The sequence below is a fragment of the Gorilla gorilla genome, chromosome 8, assembly GCF_029281585.2.
Source record: "Gorilla gorilla gorilla isolate KB3781 chromosome 8, NHGRI_mGorGor1-v2.1_pri, whole genome shotgun sequence".
Taxonomy (NCBI): Eukaryota; Metazoa; Chordata; class Mammalia; order Primates; family Hominidae; genus Gorilla; species Gorilla gorilla.
In genome coordinates this window covers 52,395,138-52,411,295 of record NC_073232.2, presented here as the reverse complement: position 1 = coordinate 52,411,295, position 16,158 = coordinate 52,395,138, and the positions used below count along the sequence as shown (strand labels likewise).

Genomic DNA, 16,158 nt, shown 5'->3' with positions numbered 1-16,158 from the left:
ACCTCAGCCTCCCCAGTAGCCGGCTAAGTCACAGCTACTTGGGAGGCTGAGGTAGGAGCATCACTTGAGCCAAGGAGTTTGAGGTAATAAGGAGCTATAATCATGCCACTGCATTTCAGCCTGAGTGACAGAGTGAGACCCTGTCTCCGAATAAAAGAAATGAAATCTTAAAATGTACTTCGTTTAAACATGTATTAAGCAGGTATTATATACCTAATCTACTCTGTGGATATGTTTTAATCCAACCTTGTAAGTCTTATTTCCAGCACCTTAATTTTAAAACTTGGCTTGCAATCTTGGTAAGACTAAACTTGCAGTCATGCAGTAATTTCCTAAAAGGATATTTGACAATAGGTATGTTTAATTTAATGAAAATCCAACACAAACATTTCTGTTCATACCAAAATGATTAGAAATCACTAATTAGAATTCTTACCAGATAGGCAGGTAGATAGTTTTTGGATAATGATGGCATGCTTATATTATAAAAAAATTACTGTTAATAAAGATAAATATTACATACCACAAAAGTTACATGTTTCAAATATATTTAAACCTGATTTTAAAAGTATAGTTTCTTTTTTTATTTTTGAGACAGAGTCTCACTCTGTCACCCAGGCTAGAGCACAGTGGTGAGATCTTGGCTCACAGCAACCTCTGCCTCCTGGGATCAAGCGATTCTCCTGCCTCAGCCTCCCAGGTAGCTGGGATTACATGCGTGAGCCACCGAGCCCGGCCTAAAAAGTATAGTTTCCATTAAATACTTTCAATTGTTTTCCATTATCTTCATCATTACAAATGAACAGTTTCATATATTAACTTTGGCTGGTAGCTTACAACTGCAATTTTTAAATTTATTTTTGAATAACTAAATTTTCTAATTTTAAACTTAAGTGAGTTATTTTAATGTTTTAAGAAATAAATAACTAGGCCAGGTGCAGTATCTCACATCTGTAATCCCGGCACTTTGGGAGGCCAAGTTGGGCACATCACCTGAGGTCAGGAGTTCGAGACCAGCCTGGCCAACATGGCGAAACCCTGTCTCTACTAAAAATACAAAAATTAGCCAGACGTGGTGGCGCATGCCCGTAATCCCAGCTACTTGGGAGGCTGAGGCAGAAGAATCATTTGAACCCAGGAGGCGGAGGTTGCAGTGAGCTGAGATTGCGCCATTGCACCCCAGTCTGGACAAAAAGAGCAAGACTCCGTCTCAATAAATAAGTAAGTACATAAACAAATGAACAACTTGATACTTGTATACCTAGAACTTGGGATACATCAAATACTAAAAAGAAAGAAAAGTCAGATAAAAAGCAGAAGTGTCTCTGGGGTTTGACAAATAGTTCAATTGAAAGCAATTAAAATTAAAAATCAGCTTCCTCTCAATTTTATTTACAGCATGTCTTAAGTTAAGGACTCAGTAAGAATAACCTAATCCAGAGGCTGCAGTGAGCTGAGACTGTGCCACTGCACTCCAGCCTGGGCAACAGAGCAAGACTGTCTCAACTAAAAAAGAAAAAAAAAAAAGAATATCCTACTCCTCAATTTCATACACTTAAGAAATATGGAAAGCAAAGTCCAAAATTATAGAGCAGAAAAAATTTAAATCTACTTTTAAATGTACTTAATTCTGGAAAACAATTTAAGAAGATATTTAGAATAATGGTTCACTTCCTTTTTTCATGCAACTTCAGAAATACTGGCTTTTTAAAAATCACTAGTTTGGGCCAAGCACAGTGGTTCACACCTGTAATCCCAGCACTTTGGGAGGCCGAGGCGGGTGGATCACCTGAGGTCAGGAGTTCGAGACCAGCCTGGCCAACATGACAAAACCCCATTGCTACTAAAAATACAAAAATTGGCCGGGCATAGTGGCACATGCCTGTAATCCCAGCTACTAGGGGTGCTGAGGCAGGAGGATCACTCGAACCTGGGAGGCGGAGGCTACAGTGAGCCAAAATCATGACATTGCACTCCAGCACGGGCAACAGAGTGAGACTGCATCTCAAAAAAAAAAAAAAAAAATCACTAGTTTGAAAGGAGTGTTTAACAATAAAATCAAGAAATTCCTTTTAATTTATAACTAAAGTGTCTTTTATTCATTATCTACTCAACAGCTAATAGTATCAGGTATTCAGCCACTACTGAATACATTTAAGTGCACAATTCTTGCCATCATATAGGCAAAAACTTACTTGTAAATCACAATAGTTTAAATAGTTCAGTTACATATATATATATTTATTTATTTATATATTTATTTATTTTTTAAGACAGGGTCTCACTCTTTTGCCCAAGCTGGAGTGCAGTGGCACAATGACAGCTCACTGCAGCCTTGGCCTCCAAGGCTGAAATGATCCTCCCGCCTCAGCCTCCCAAGTAGCTGGGACTACAGGTGGGCACCACCACACCTGGCTAATTTTTGTATTTTTTAGTAAGGTATGGTTTCACTATGTTACTTGGGCTAGTCTCGAACTCCTGGGCTCAAGCAATCTGCCTGCCTTGGACTCTCAAAATGCTGGGATTACAGGCATGGGCCACCATGCCTGGCCTAGTATATTGTATTTATATATAATTCCTAAAATATGATCAGTGCTTAGAAGACTGAGGATCCCTGACTAAGCATTCATAATTAAGCATGAGGCACTAAAAAGCTATTGAAAAACACTTTGTGAGTGAGAGTGGCTTGGTGAGTATTACTGTAGGGCACTTACTACCAATATTTATTATTGTTCTTTTCTCAGGGACCTTCACTTTCCCTGAGGTAACAATCCTCTAATCATTTCAGGGGGGATGTACCTGGTTGACATGAAATAAATGGGGCTGAAAGAACCACTTAGAAAAAGGATTTTCATTTAATGCACTTGTCCTATCAGAAATTCTGATGGGCCAAATGTCCTTAAAGCCAGAACCTCTACTGTTCATATTCTTGAGAGAATGTACTGTAAGTAGTGAAGAGGTTAGCTTGCCAACTGTGAGAAGTATGAAGAAAGCACTGGGAGTCTACTTCTCTTCATACAATTCTTTTTGTTTCTTTTTTGTTTTTTGTTTTTTTTTTCCTGATGGAGTCTCGCTCTGTCGTCCAGGCTGGAGTGCAGCGGTACAATCTTGGCTCACTGCAACCTCTGCCTCCCGGGCTTAAGCAATTCTCTTGCCTCAGCCTCCCGAGTAGCTGGGATTAGAGGTGCATGCCGCCATGCCTGGCTAATTTTTTGTTTTTGGTAGAGATGGGGTTTCACAATGTTGCCCAGGCTGGCTGAGAACTCATGAGTTCAGGGAATCCGCCCACCTTGGCCTCCCAAAGTGCTGGGATTACAGGCGTGAGCCACCACGCCTAACCCACACAATTTTTCAATCAATTCCTGCATTATCAGTTCCCACCATCACTTCTACCATGCAAAGCATCTGGGGCTTTGATTTTGAACCTTTCTAAAATCTGCTAGCATTCCCCTCTGATGACATTTAGATTTCAGGTTTTTCTTTTTATGAGACAGGGTCTCACTCTGTCACCCATGCTGTAGTGCAGTGATGGCTCACTGTAATCTCTACTTCCCAGACTCAAGTGATCCTCCCCCTCTGGCCCCAGCCTCTCCCGGGTAGCTGGGACTATAGGTACACGCCACCATGCCTGGCTAATTTTTTTTTTTTTTTTTTGAGACGGAGTCTCACTCTGTTGCCCAGGCTGTAGTGCAGTGGCACGATCTCAGCTCACTACAGCCTCCACCTCCCGGGTACAAGCAATTCTCCTGCCTCAGCCTCCTGAGTAGCTGGGATTACAGTAATGTGCGCTAATACAGTAATTCTTGGCTAATTTTTGTATATTTTTTTTTTTTACGTAGAGACTGGGTTTCACCATATTAGCCAGGCTGGTCCTCAACTCCTGACCTTAGGTGATCCGCCCACCTTGGCCTCCCAAAGTGCCGGGATTACAGGTGTGAGCCACTGCCCCCAGACTGTCTGGTTAATTTTTAACTTTTATGTAGAGATGAGGACTTACTATCTTGCCCAGGCTGGTCTTCAACTTCTGGGCTCAAGCGGTTCTCCCACCTTGGCCTCCCAAAGTGCTGGGATTGGAGTGGGCAAGGGGTGAAAACAAAACAAAACAAAAACATAGTGCTGGGATTATAGGCGTGAAGCCTGGCCCAGTTTTCTTTAATCCTGTTAAACTGGTCACTAATTGACACCCACTCCCTACATTCTAAAAATGTATTTCTATCTTGTGACCATTATCTCTTACTGTTCATCCTTTTTTTGTTGTTGCTATCTTGGTGCGATTTTGGAGGAAGCAAAGATAAGCAGGTTTTTTGTTTGTTTTTTGAGACAGGCTCTCTCTCTGTTGTCCAGGCTGGATCACAGCTCACTGCAGCCTCAAACTCTTGGGCTCAAGAAATCCTCCCACCTCAGCCTTCTAAGGAGCTGGGACTACAGGAAGGCACCACCACACCTGGCTAATTTTTTGTATTTTTTGTAGAGATGGGGTTTCACCATATTGCTCAGGCTGGTCTCGAACTCTTGGACTCAAGTGATTTGCCTGCCTCAGCTTCCCAAAGTGCTGGGAGTACAGGCCACCTCACACGTGGCCGAGCACATGTTTTACCAGACAAATTTATCCAAGTCTCACCTAGATCAAACAAAGGGATGAATTACAGGATAATGTGCTAGCTACTCTCAAATCCCACCATACTACAGCTATAGCAACCTACTTAAAATACAAAATTGATGATTTAATCCAGATAATTTTGGTTCCATGGCTTTCCATTCCCTACAGGAGGAATATTTCCAAAATTATATTGTAACACAAGACCCTTTATGATTTGATCACCGCTTACTCCACTCCATCACAATTATTCTACCTATGCCAGCTTGGCACAAGACCTTGGGATTTCGCAATCAGGACCTGTTTTCTCATACAACGCCTTCCAACCTTTTTGGATCAGAAAATGCCAATTCAGCATTTAAAATCATAGCAAGCCTCATCCTCCTCTGTATCGCTTTTCCTTAGCCAAGCCAGGAACTTCCTCTTCATTTGACCCATTTTTATAAACTTTTATTCTATAACTGAATGTTTCATTTTCCACTTGTACATCTGTCTCCTTATTCTCTATACCTCCTGAACACAAAAATTTTAGTTTATTCTCATTTATATCTCCAAATCTTAAATTGTCTGATCAGAAGTAAACTAAAATAAAAATTAGGTTGTTTTCCTTTTAAGACTTTTCCTGAAACTAGGTTGATCAAAAAATACAAATGTTTTTCCATGATTATTCTCAGTAAGATTCAATAGTTCAGGCCAGGTGCAGTGGCTCAAGCCTGTAATCTCAGCATTTTGGGAGGCCGAGGCAGGTGGATCACGAGGTCAGGAGTTCAAGATTCAGTAATTGGCAAGGTATAAGCTCCACTAGAGGAGAAAAAAAAGTATTATGCTAAAGATGGACTATTTGGGTTCCATTTTCACTCTCAGTTGTGCTACTAATTAAAATGAAAATGTAAATAAATCAACTAACATAATTATCCCAGACCTTTCTTTTCTTACTGGAAAAAAGAGGGCATTAAACTGGATGATGACAATAATACCATAACTACAAGCTTTTATAAAAGTCCTTTATATACGGTGTTAATACAGTGAAAGATCAACCTTATTGAAAGAGGTCTGGCTTCTGCCCTCAGCTACTGGGAAACTATCACTAGGCCTCTGGCATGTCTTGGCTGATACGAGTGTTTTTGTTCATCTGGGGGCTTTGGCCACTGGACTATCTAAAAATGTGATTTGCAATGGGAAGTACCCAGAAGAATTCCATAATGAAATGGGAATGGTCTGTGCAGGAAAATGCTACCAAAGGAACATATCATTATAATGAGCACATAAACCCTACTATATAACAGCACACAGTATGGCTTTGGGCCACACAGTAATAGCTGTGACCTCCAGAGAAAGGAATAACTAAAGGTAATAGTTTGACATTCTGGAAGCAGCAGGAGACTAAAGGTCAGCCATGTGGGTGGTATGTGATCAAATCCCAATACAAACAATGATCACCAAAGGCTTTGCTGAGATTCCCTGTTTGACAATATTCTGTGAGTACTGTCATACACTGTGATTGAAATGAGCTAATGTTGTCTATGATACCACAGAGAGAGGGCAATCAGAAACTCTACATTTGGACTCCTCCTGGATTCTGCACCCTATGTCTCTCTTCCCTTGGCTGATTTTAATGTGTATCATTTCTACGTAACAAACTATAGCCATGAATATAATGAGTTCTGTGAGTTCTTCTAGCAAATTATCAAACCTGAGGTTGGTTTTGGAATCCCTCAAGCTTGCAGCAATGGTATCGGAAGTGGGCACAAGAATGACATTAACTTGCTGAAGCTGACTCACTGAATGAAGAGAAAGAATGAGGGATGACAAACCTTTGTTTCCTGGATGGTTACAAGGCCACTCATGGTATAAAACTATAGCTGTGCTATAATCATTTAATGGAGGTAAACATTACCAGTGGAATTTACAAATAATAGCTCCAACTACAGCTGTATTACAATCAATTAGTAGAAATAAAAGTTACCAGTGGGACTCAGAAATGATGGATCCAACTCCTGGGTGCCTGGCTCACTGGATACATAAGAAAATGTTACATAAACAATAAATAAAGTTACTATATAATCCCTTGATTATTGTTACCTGGAATAGCGAAACAGAAACGCAAATCCTAATGCTGGGCCAAGCCTGGTTTTTGGCCAGATCCAGTTATAGCCAGTAGTCACAGACCCACTGCCATATGTAAAAGTCTTGCCAAAATAACAGGCAATAAAGATTCATAAGACAATGGAGAAAAAGAAAGAGGAGATTCAAGAGACTAGTCCCAGCTGGGTGTAAATCTTTAAACAGTTATTGAGAAATGGGATAAAATATTGAAGCCAAAACAAAGGTCACACTGCAGCACTCTCAGAGATTGAGTGGACCAACGAGCCCCTGCTGGTCTCCTTCCATTAAAGAGCCCTAAACAAATCTGCTTTATTCACCCTAGTTTTTGTTTTTGTTTTGTTGTTGTTTGTTTTGAGATAGAATTTCATTCTTATTGCCCAGGCTGGGGTGCAAGGGCATATCAGTTCACCGCAACCTCCACCTTCCAGGTTCGAGCAATTCTCCTGCCTCAGCCTCCCGAGTAGCTAGGATTACAGGCATGCGCCACCTTACCCGGCTAATTTTGTATTTTTAGGAGAGATGGGGTTTCTCCATGTTGGTCGGGCTGGTCTCAAACTCTCAACCTCAGGTGATCTGCCAGCCTCGGCCTCCCAAAGTGCTGGGATTACAGGAGTGAGCTACTGCACCTGGCAATTCACCCTAGTTCGAGGAAACTTTAAAAACTGGAAGGCAAAAATGACTAAGAAAAATCTAACTTCAACTTGCCTAAGCCAATGCTTCTGCAATCTAATTAAGATAAGGCCTGAAGAGAAGGCCTAGATTCCTTGCTAGTCCCTAGCTGGGGACCCAGAGTCAAATGCTTTTAAATGGATAAAATAGTTAAGCACAGAGATGTTTCCACGAGAGACCCATGCACAGAACTTATAAATCTGTTGGTGAAGTCCTAACAGGAGCTACAGTTATATTGGAAAGACATAACAACACAAGAGTTTATGGATCAAGGTAAAACTCTGGATTAAAATAAGAATGTCTGAATGTACTTTACGTACAGTAGTGTGTCTCCTTTACCTGAATGCATTATGGAGATATTTATTACGTCTGACTGGCGAATGTTTCCCCTACTTAAACAGAATACATATAAATCTTCCTATCAGGCAATATTTATAGGACATGCTAATTGAAAACCAGTGAAAATGCCTGAGCCCATCCAAATTAATTTCAAATAGTACAGAATAGAAGCTGGGCAAATTCTTTATACAACAGTCCTGTGTGGAGCACAAGATTGGAGCTTATAGGAAAACCACCAGGATTCTGGATCCAAAAATTTCAATTCGAGGGACAACTAGTTTACTATTGGGCATTAACTGACACTGCTTCTCTGAATCTGAAAACCTGAAATAAATATACTGTCCTGGGAAATGTCTCAGGGGAAAGCAGTACCCAGAAGAGTTCCATAATTAAATTGGAATGCTCTGTGCAGGAAAATGCTACCAAAGAAATACATCATATTCACGAACATGGAGACCCTACTATATAACAGCACACAGGGAAACCAGTCTTAGTACAAGCCTGTGAACTGAGACAAGGTAAGTAGCTTTGTTCTTAAATGACTTGGAACTCAGAAATAACTGAGTAAGGGCCCACTGTAACTATACCTATCCATAAAAATATCCAGCATCCAGGTAAGGGTCAATTCCGCTGAGGCGGCATAGCAAATTCCTCTGCAATTCTTACTGATTTGTTCTGTAATAAAACAGCATCACATTGTGACATAACACACTATGGCATAACAAGTGACATTGCTGCTAAGATTCATTTACCTTATGTAAATAAATCTTTTTTGTTTTGTTTTGTTTTGAGACACAGTCTCGCTCAGCTGCCCTGGCCGGAGTGTAGTCTCGTGATCTCAGCTCACTGCAACCTCCACCTCCCAGGTTCAAGAGATTTTCCTGCCTCAGCCTCCCAAGTAGCTGGGACTACAGTAGAGACAGCGTTTAGCCATGTTGGCCAGGCTGGTCTCGAACTCCTGACCTCAGTTGATCTGCCCACCCTCGCCTCCCAAAGTGCTGGGATTATAGGCATGAATCATCATGCCCAGCCCCTTATAGATATCAATCTTATAATACTGATATTGATCACCTAATGTATCAGGAAATTTAGTTAAAGCCTCCTCAGGGTGTAATAATGATGGAAAATGAATAGCCTAAGGAAGAATTAGTTAACCATCAACTAATTTTTCTTTCTCTTTCTTTTCTTCTTTCCTTCCTTCCTTTTCTTCCTGTTTTCTTTCTCTTTCTCTCTCTCCTTTCTTCTCCTCTTCTCATCTCACTCTGTTGCCCAGGAGTGCAATGACGCAATCTCGGCTCACTGCAACCTCTGCCTTCCAGGTTCAAGCAATTCTCGCCTCAGCCTCCCAAGTAGCTGGTATTATGGACGTGCACCACCACACCTGGCTAATTTTTGTATTTTTAGTGGAGATAGGGTTTCACCATGTTGGCCAGGCTGGTCTCGAACTCCTAACCTCAAGTGATACCCCCCCCCCCACCTCAGCCTCCCAAAGGGCTGGGATTACAGGCGTTTGCTACCGTGCCCAGCCCATCAACTAATTTCTATGCCAATAGTCCTGCATAAATTTTTCGTAAGATACAAAAATAGTGGTAAATCCGGGGGAAAATGAGTAATTAAATTAGTACAAGAAAATGATGTACATAATGGCTTTATAAATTAGATTGACTGTTTATTTAAATGTACACCTATTCAACACTGGCTCCTCCCAATATTAGGCATATTCAAAAAGTTACTACTGCAATGTCTGTCACATAAAATCTAAATGTAGACGTTCAAATATATTCATTTTGCTTTAAGAGTGTAGGCCAAAGGCTAGGGCATAGCCTATACACCAAAGAAGAAAAAGATGCCTGGGCTTCCACCTTGGCAACTGAGAGATGATCTCCAGGGCTCTAGAATATCTCGCTTCTTAGGAGTACCTGCTTGATAGGAGTGTTTTTGTTTGCCTGGAGGCTTTGGCCACTGGACAGTTTAACAATGTGATTTACAATGGGGGCTTTCGACATTCCAGTATCAATTCTGATCTCCAGAAGAAGTGAGAACTAAAGTTATTAGTCTGACCTCCCAGAGGCCAAAGCTACACCTTTCAGCTAGTATGTGATTTTGAGCCCCAATAAAACTGGAAAATCAAAGACTCAGATGAGTTTCTTCACTGACGAAACTCACATACTGTGGACATAAAAAGATAATGCTGGACATGACTGCACAGGGAGAAGAGTCTGGACTCTACCCTAAACATCTCTTTCCCTGGCTGATTTTAATTCGTATACTTTCTCTGCAATAAACTGTAGGCATGAATGTAACAGCTCTCAATGAGTTATATCAATCTTCCAGTGATTTATCAACCCTGTGGATGGTTTTGGGAATGCCTCAAACTTGAAACTAGTGCCAGAAGTGAGGATGTTCTTACAGAGGTTTCTCTCAAAGTGTACATCTATCTAAACTCACTGCAGTGCTATACTGAAGTTTTATTTATATACTGTCTTGCTTGATCTTCACTACTCTGTGTGGTAGATATTACTATTATGAACACAGTGAGACATACAGAGTATAAATGACATTAACAGTAAATGGAAGAATCAGGATTTGAACCAAGAAATATGCCACAAAGTCTATGTCCTTAACATATTATGCTACCTTCCTTGATAACTGCTATTTTTCTCCCCAATTCTAACGTTCAAGCCATGCAAATCTAGAAGTAAACAAGAAATTCAGACAGACTTAAAACAAGCCTTAAATAATCTTCATTATATTTTACTTTGTTATGGTTTAAGCTGTCATTTTTATTATTAAGTGTTAATTCTTTGTATATTAAGGACAGTTTTTTAAATGCTGCAATAGCAAAACACAAATAATACCTATCAAAGTATATTAACAGAAACATAAAACAAGTTTACTAAAATAACTCATTTGAAGAAGACTACCTCCAAAATATAAAATACTGAATAACATCATTATATGAAATTTCCAATTTGCTAGGAAATAATGGTTGTTTTTTAGGGAAAAGACAATTTTGGTCAGGCAAAATTCTGCCATAATATAAAATAATGATCTCCATTACTTTATAATATATATATTTTCCGTTGAGACAGGGTCTTGCTCCATTGCCCAGGCTGGAGTGCAATGGCATAATCATAGCTCACCATAGCCTTGTACTTCTGGAGTCAAGCAATCCTCCCACCTCAACCTCCTGAGTAGCTGGGACTACAAGGCTTGCGCCACTACATTAGGCTAATTTTTTTTTTTTTTTTTTTTGGTAGGTATGAGGGTATCGCTATGCTGCCCTGGCTGGTCTTGAACTCCTGGACTCAAGCAATTCTCCCGCCTCAACCTCCCAAAGTGCTGGGATTATAGGCATGAGCCACTGTCCCTGGTCTATAAGACTTTAAATACATAATTCTAGTGCTGATGTAATTAATATTTTTTTACTTAAATTTTCTCTACATTTTCCTAAAGTATGTACAATTATCACTTTTAAAGCTGCATAATATGCCAAAATATTAATTTAACAGCATTCACAAATTGTTGAACATCAAGGTTGTTCCATTTTTCTTTTCCTCTTTAATAAGACTGCAATAAACATCTTTCTTCTAATAACATTAAGCCTTTCATTTTTTAATCTGCAGCTCCCACCACAGTGTCTAATTCGTATGAGGTACGTGACAAACATTAGCTAAACTGAATACACTTTTTAAAAACTGTTTTTCAAGCATCGTTTCCTAAGACTAGAATTAATGAATCAAAGAGTATGAACTTCTTATGGTTCTTATAACATAATACTTTCCAAAAGAATAATGTCATTTTATAATCCACAAGATATGAGTGTGTGAACTCATTCACTGCAATACATACCAGTATTAGAGTTTATCATTTAAAAAGCTTAATATTTTATTATGTATAATTTGATCTCTTAAAGTGCTTTACCTTGTAGAGAAATAACAATCCTGAAGTTATATTGTCATTACTTCCATTTCATTATTTAACAAAGTACAAAAAGACATGCAACTGTTTATTCTAATTGTGGAAATTCAATTATAAATATGTAAAAACTCTTTAAATGAACATACTCCAAAGTTTATTTCTGACTTGGAAGGTGGCATATTTTCACATTTTAGTAAAATTTGCTTGAGGTCATAATCTAAACCAACTTTGATAACTGTTGGATATAAAGGTAATCTTGTCCCAAAGAGCAGTGAACTCTATTCTCCTCTGAGGGGGTTTCTTTAGGAACAGATAGTAACTAAAAAGCACTCTCACTAAGAGAATATTTTAAAATAAATAAATTGCTAAGAGTTTACGTGTTTATGATGTCATCACAATTCCTGGTTGAACCAGAATTGCCTATCTATGAAGAAGGAAAAGCTACATTGAGAAAAAGTAGTCTGAGTTTCCTAAAACTCAATTCAGAAATTCAAGTAAATTATCAAAGATTTGAATATTTAAGTCAATTGTGAGGACTTCTGTTTCTTCCTTTAACATCTTTAAAATAACGCATTTCAGGTAATTTTACATTTTTCCCCTTGGTGATTTCAGGAATCAAATTTGTACCTGATGAGAATTGGCATTATAAGCTTTTTAGTATTTTTTATTATATATTGACATGTTTAAAATTGGTAACTCACAGTTTTACCACAATTGGGTGATTCTGCTTTCCTGTCCTTTGATATTATCATATGTTAATAGTCAGAAAACTTGTGATAACTCCCAGTAGGGTTCTTTTTCACTAGCTGGGTTGCAGCACATTCATCACTTTAAAATAAGAATTTACTTTCTGAGATGGGTAAAGCACTGTGCTAGACTCCAAGGAACCATATGTAGATGACTAAGACATGACTCCTGTCCTCAAAGAACTTACAATCTATTAAGGGAAGACAGACATGCAAACAAATAGGTATAATACAAAGCAGAATGTGCTGATTGTTAAAACAGAGGTACAAAACAAAGTTCTATAGGAGCACAGGACGGTTATATAGGAGCACTGGTTGGGGTGATCTGGAAGGCTGGGCCAGCGGAAAAGTAGTAGAAAACTCTGCCCCTTAGAAAACACAGCAGTGTTACAGCCCACCTGGGTTAGGGTCGAAGCCCCACTCCCCACAGAAGGTTTTCCTAAAGGAGATGGAGCCAGGGCCCTAACCCAGTTAGGTAGGTGATTCGTTGATTTCAATTATGAATGCCAACACTTTCTTTCCCTGGTGCCGATAAATGTGCTTTCACAAGTATTTTACTTTATTAAAAAGTAAATAAAATTTAACAATCTATTAAGTAACTTACATGAAGATGCAAGTTACCTCAGCCTACAGCATTAGAATGGCCTCAAGTGGTACTCTGATTGTACAGGACCAAGCAAAAAAAAACACCACTTCAGCATCTTACATGTGGTGCTCCCATAAATGTTTTGCTACTGATATCCTAGAAAGAAAGAGGAACCAGACAATTCCAGAGAAGGAGCCTGGGTATTGTACTATCCATATTTTGTTGAAGATGCAATTATGTTAAGTTTTAAAAAATATACTTTAAAATATGTTAATGAGACAACAGGATTTGTTTTTGTCTTGTCATGATCTCAAGAACCAGCAGGTACACTGCCAGTTTCCACTAATTTCTAGGTATAAGAGGTAGACAAGATAACGTAACTGATATGTAATATTAAACAAGTACCACACGAGGAGTGAAACAACTAGAAAGAAGATAATAAATACAAACATGTTTAAATACAAAAGAACATAAAGCAAGTATCATGTGCACAGAAATAGAAACATTAAATTTGTAGAAAATTAAAGACAAAGTATTAGTTTCTACTGTTTTCATTCTATTGCCATCTCATATACAGATCCCTCAAATTTCTCAAATCTGTAGATATAGTATTTCATTACGCTGTAGGAATTTTAAAACGCTTAACTTTATAATTGCTGTTTATAGACATCCTTAAAGAAGCCAAATTTTAATGAACAAAAAAGGAAACAATAAAATCTGTCATATCAACTGTATATAAATGTTTGCAAAATGCTTATGAAACTTAAATTGACTATTTTCTTAATTATTACAAACAAGCATTCTCACTTCACTTGTTTATTAATTTTTACAATCTCCTAAAACAAAAGAAAAAAGGAAGGAAGGCAAGCACACATAACCTGACTACTGGAATTAATGACAATATCCCATTGTATAGACTTTAAAAATAAACATACAATTCAAAAAGACTTACTATCAAACAACTGGCTAAGCAAACTATGAAATATGACAAAAAGGTTATAATATCTGTAATAATATAAAGAAAGCTCATAACAAATACAAAAAACACAAAACCCTAATAAGTACTAAATAACAATTCACTAAAAATACAAGTTGCTCATAAACATGAAAAAAATTCACCCTATTAAAGGAATGCAAATTGAAACAATGACATATTATTTTCAAATATCCAATTAGCAGAGAAAGAGTAACATTCAATGCTGCATCCCCTTAGGATGTAAAACTCCTCCTGTTTTGGCCAAATATTTGTGTTTTAAAACAAGATAAACTGCAAATAAATAATGCTTACAAGGGTGTGATGAGTGAGATAAAAACACCCCAACACTGACTGAGGACAATGGCAGTCAGTACAACCTTTAGACAATTTGTGAAGAGTGTCAGGAGATAGATTTTTGTGGCTTTCAAGTTCATACCCTGTGATTATTAATTCTACTACTATGAATATACATTTTAAAAAATCAGAGATGCAGACAAAGGCTTGCAATGGTATTTATCCCAGTTACTTATAATGCTCCCTAAAACTGGAAACTACAATGTCAAACATTAAGGAAATGGGTCATTATAAGATTAAATATTATGCAGCCATTAAAAATGATCTTAAATTACTACTCATGAAGAGAAATGTAGAGGATAGATGTTAGGCAAAAAAAGCAGGATCTACAATTTTAATGCAGTGTTAGCTAAAACTATGTTTAAAAGAAGGCAGAGATTTTGTACTTGCTAATTTGCCAAATTCATTTATTAGTTCCAGTAGGCTTTGTTGTGGAGTCTTTATGGTTTTCTAAGTATAAGATTATATCATCTGTGAACAGACACAATTTTACTTCTTTCTTTCCAATTTAAATGCTATTTGTCTTTTTCTGGTCTAATTTCTGGACTATAACTTCAAATACTATGTTGAGTGGACATGGCAAAAGCAGAGATCCCTTGTCTTATTCTTGATCTTAGAGGAAAAGCTTTCAGTCTTTCACCATTGACTAGGATATTACCTAAGCAACAGGATATGAAATCAACACAGAAAAATTGGGTTTTTTTGTTTGTTTGTTTGTTTGTTTTTTTGAGGCAAGGTCTTGGTTTGTCACCCAGGCTGGAGTGCCCTGGTGCAATCACATCTCACTGCAGCCTTGAATTTCTGGGCTCAAGGGATCCTCCCACCTCAGCTTCCCAAGTAGCTAGGACTACAGGCTCACGCCGACTAGTTTCTATATAACAATAATGAATAATTTGAAAATGAAATTAACAAATAATTCCATTTGCAAGAGCATCAAAAAAGAATAAATTACCTAGAAGATGAAATAAACAAAACTACAAAACATAACTGAGCAAAATTAAATAAAACATAAGTAAAAAGACACCCCTGTTCAAAGACTAGAAGACTTAATATTTACACGTGTGTGTGTGTGTGCACGCGCGCGTGTGTAGTTTTAGAGACAGGGTCTCACTCTGTCACCCAGGCTTGAGTGCAATGACACAATCATGGCTCACTGCAGCCATGAACTCCTGGGCTTATGCAATCCTTCAGCCTTAGCCTCTCAAGTAGCTGAGACTATAGGCGTGAGCCACCACACTCGGCTTATTTTATTTTTTTTGCAGAGAAGGGGTCTCGCTGCATTGTTCAGCCTGGTGTTGAGCTCCTGGCCTCAAGCAATCCTCTCGCCTTAGCCTCCCAAAGAGCTGGGATTATAGGTGTAAGCCACAGCACCCAGCCCTTAATATTAAGATGTCTACCACCCAAATCCATCTACAGATTCAATTCAATCCCTGTCAAAATCCAAGTGACCTTTTTCTGGAGAAAAAGAAAAATCTCTCCCGAAATTCATACAGAATCTCAAGGGACCCTGAATAACCAAAACTATCCTGAAAAAGAAGAAAGTTGACGGAAAAACATTTCCTGATTTCACAATGTACTACAAACCAATAGTAATCAAAACAGTGAGCTGGTATCAGCATAAGAACAAACATATAGACCAATGGAATGGAATAGAAAGCCCAGAAACAAACCCTTGCATATACAGTCAAAATATTTTCTGTAACAGTGTCAAGACCATTCACTGGGGCAAAGGCAGTCTTTCCAACAAATGGTGCTGGAAAAAGTGGACATCTACACGTAAAAAAAAGTTGGACCCTTACATGATATTCCAAACTTAAAATCAATTAATTTATCAAAATTTGTGATCTAAAACTATACAACTTTT

At 38.3% G+C, this 16,158-nt stretch overlaps 1 protein-coding gene and 1 non-coding gene across 6 annotated transcripts in view; both read right to left on the bottom strand.

Annotated features, from left to right (window-relative positions):
- Positions 1 to 16,158, bottom strand: part of JMJD1C (jumonji domain containing 1C) — a 348,302-nt gene that overhangs the window by 184,455 nt on the left and 147,689 nt on the right. The window lies entirely within an intron of this gene.
- On the bottom strand, positions 12,753 to 12,864 carry MIR1296 (microRNA mir-1296). Its single transcript, NR_106385.1, has one exon. It is a non-coding gene; the product is annotated as a microRNA mir-1296 (primary transcript).